The sequence below is a fragment of the Marmota marmota genome, unplaced genomic scaffold (assembly GCF_001458135.2).
Source record: "Marmota marmota marmota unplaced genomic scaffold, marMar, whole genome shotgun sequence".
Taxonomy (NCBI): Eukaryota; Metazoa; Chordata; class Mammalia; order Rodentia; family Sciuridae; genus Marmota; species Marmota marmota.
Window position 1 is genome coordinate 66,615 of NW_026008104.1, and position 3,641 is coordinate 70,255.

At 51.3% G+C, this 3,641-nt stretch overlaps 1 pseudogene; it reads right to left on the reverse strand.

Moving 5' to 3' along the window:
- Positions 1-556: 556 nt before the first annotated feature.
- On the reverse strand, positions 557-675 carry LOC125614837 (annotated as a pseudogene).
- Between the last annotated feature and the right edge of the window lie 2,966 nt (positions 676-3,641).

Consider the following 3,641-nt stretch of genomic DNA (forward strand, 5'->3'; position numbering starts at 1 on the left):
CAGGGGGACCCTCACGGAGGAAGGCGGTGGGGAAGGATGTTGAGACACAGGAGGGACCTTGCGGAGGTGGTGCAAAGAGAGAAGGACCCAGGCAGAGACGCTCGATGGACTCTCCCACTCCCAGGATCTGGGTGGCAAGGTTCTGCTTGTGTGTCAGGAACGGGTGAGGGAGCGGGCCCCGCGGGTGGGCCCCGTGTTCTGGGGAAGGCGGGTGTCGCCCCCCCACACACCCCATCCTCCAGGCCGAGGGGTGGGGGGGTCGGTCAGGGTGCACAGGGAGGGTCGTGGCCTGGACCTGGCTCGGCTCAGCGGGGTCTCATGGAGTGAGTGTCCTAGCGTCCCTGGGGAGAGCCAGGCCCGTGGGCCTTGCTGCAGGCGCTGGGCGCTGGTTGTCGAGAGGCCAGCCGCAGGCCTGAAGGGACACCGACCGCAGGCCTGAAGGGACACCGACCGGCAGCCCAGGGCTGCGCCTGCGCCCTGGCCCGAGGGCCCGGGGGTCACGGCCTGTCTCTCGGGGCCACGCAAGTTAAAAGTGTGTGTGGGAAGGGGGCGCAAAAGCCTACAGCACCCGGCATTCCCAGGCGGTCTCCCATCCAAGTACTAACCAGGCCCGACCCTGCTTAGCTTCCGAGATCAGAGGATATCAGCTGTGTTCAGTGTGGTGTGGCCCTAGACGGTGAGGGCCGCCCGGGGACACCTCAAGAGCCTGCTCCGTGTTCCACCCTTCAGTCCAAGGGAGGGCAGGGGGGTGCCAAGTATCAACAAGATCTGGTGACAAAATATTTGCTGAGATTCCCATAAACTCGAAGTTCTATGGAAGTACTACAAATGCTTTCAAATGAAAGTGTATTTTCCTTGCCTGTGCTTAGGGCTACTTCAACAGGGAACAATGCATATAGAGCCAGCTTAGAACTAATTGAGAGAGTAAAGATTCAAGCCACTAGCACAAACTGAGTTTGATTTAGAGTTCCAAATGCATGTATTCCTATTGGGTAAAACGAAGTTAACCCTAAAAATTTAAACTTTTCCTGCCAACATATGTTCCAACCTAGAAGAAAAAAAAATTGGGCAGCCATGTGCAGCTGGTATACTCAAATCTTTGCCTAGAATCTACGAAATTGGTTGAAAAAATATTTGCTGAAATTCCAGTAAACTCCGAGTTCTGTGGAAGCTGTGCAAATGCTTTCAAAAGAAAGAGTATTTTCATTGACCCTGCTTATAGGTTCTTTAACATTAAGCAAAGCGTACAGAGTGCACTGAGAATGAATTGAGTCAAGTTTTAAGCAGCCAGCAGAAACTGTTTTTGCTTTAGAGTTCCTAATGCATGTATCCCTATATGGGAAAATAAAGTGAAACCTAAAAATTCAAAATGTACCTGCAAACGCACACTTCTACCTAGAAGAATAAAATTTAGCCAGCCATGTGCACCGAGTATACTCAACATCGTTTCCGAGTATTAAGAAGATTTGGTGAAAAAATATTGCTGACCTTCCAATAAACTCAGAGTTCTGTGGAAGCTCTTCAAATGCTTTCAAATGAAAATGTATTTTCTTTGCATCTGCTTATGGCTACTCCAACAGGAAAAAAAGCATGGAGAGCACACTGAGAACTTATTGAGGGAGTCAAGTTTCAAGCAGCTAGCAGAAGCCGAGTTTGATATAGTGTTCCAAATGCATGTATGTCTATAGGGGAAAACGAAGTGAAACCTAAATATTCAAAGTGTTCCTAAAAACAAATGCTTCCACCTAGAAGAACCAAATTTGCGCTGCTAAGTTGAAATGGTATAGTCATCTTTCCTGCCAAGTATCAAAAAGATCGGGTGAAAAAATATTTGCTGAAATTCCCGTTAAACTCGAAGTCTGTGGAACCTCGGCAAATGCTTCAAAATGAAAGAGTAATTTCCTTTCCTTTTTTCAGGGCCACTTCAACAGGGAACAAAGCATAGAGAGCACACTGAGAACTAGTTGAGTGAGTCAAGTTTCAAGAAGCCAGCACAAACCGTGTTTGATTTAGAGTTCCAAATGCGTGTATTCCTATAGGGTAAAACGAAGTTAACCCTAAAAATTTAAACTTTTCCTGCCAACATATGTTCCAACCTAGAAGAAAAAAAATTGGGCAGCCACGTGCAACTGGTATACTCAAATCTTTGCCAAGAATCTACAAGATTGGGTGAAAACATATTTACTGAAATTCCAGTAAACTTGACATAGAGGGCAGAAGCTCGGCTCAGAGGGCACAGCTCCGCCTATTGGAAGAGAAGAAAATGGGATTCAACCATAGCACAGGGGATGCCAGCATGGCAGAGATCTGATGTCATCAGAGAGCTGCCGAGGAGAGAACTTCATGGGTGCCAGTGGCGACGGAAACAGTTCGTCCCCTGGTAGGGAGGCTGAGTCACAGATACCCGAGCCTCTCTCACTTTGTTGTTGAGCCAGAGGTGAGGAGCGGGGTCACTGCCCATGCCCGCAAGGTAGGAAGACCTGCGACCAACCTGCAGATCAGGCCCAGTGGTCTGCAGGCGTGGTAGGAGGGGCATGGCAGAGCCGCCGCCCGCGCCGGCAAGGTAAGCAGACCTGCGACAGACCGGCAGATCAGGCCCAGCGGCCTGCCAGCGTGGTACACACTGCACCCCAACTGGAGTAGGGGCAGAGCAGAGCCTTCGCCCGCGCCCAGATCAGGCCCAGCTTCCCCCCTGTGTGTTGGTCAAGTGACCCCAATTGGAGTGGGGGCGGAGCGGAACTGAAACCCGTGCCCGCAAGGTGGGCAGACCGGCGACCAACCTGCAGATCAGGCCTAGCGGTCCCGGGGAGTGGTAGGAAGGGCAGGGCAGAGACTTCGCCCCCACCTGCAAGGTAGGCAGACCTGCAACAGAACGGTGGATCAGGCCCATGGGCCCGCGGGCGTGGTAGACACCTCACACCAATTGGAAGAGGGGCAGAGCAGAGCCCCCGCCCGCACCTGCAAGGGAGACTTTTCAACTATACAAGAGCAATATAAATATATAGGGGGGGAAAATTTCAAAAACACAACAGTTTCACCAAGGAGAAAGAAACTCAAGCAGTATGAAAAGATGTCGCGACCCCTCTCCGGCAAGGGAAAACACGGCACAGGATTCTTCTTTCAGCAGTTTATTCAGGCCTTGAGTCATGAATCATCTTCTAGCACCCGCACCCGACACGCCCAAGCACAGCTTAATAAAGCCCCCCGCATCCCAATCCCAAGCCGCCACGTGGATCTCTCTCATTGGGTGGTAAGGGATTGCGCGCCAACTCTCCATAAAAGGAGTTGTTTATCACAGGCCACAGTGGAAGCCGGTGTCATCTTCTAATGGCGGCCACGGTCTATAAGAATGGCTTACCACAGTTCCCCCTTCTATTTTATATAACAATGCAGGCGAAAGTAGAGGTCCTATCCCACTGTGCAGAAGGGGCTGCAATGTATGGTTCAGTCCTAAGGAGGCGCCTTCCCCAGACCTGATCCCATATCAGCCGACGCCTTTTTTCGTAGGGCGGGGCGTGGACGTCAAACCCACATGCAATAGGACATGCTTCCCTTGAGGGATCACTCAAGTGCAGTGCCTTGCCTCGCATCCTGCATCGTGACGACGGTGAGAAGTTGGATAACACAGGTAGCCTGGTAAA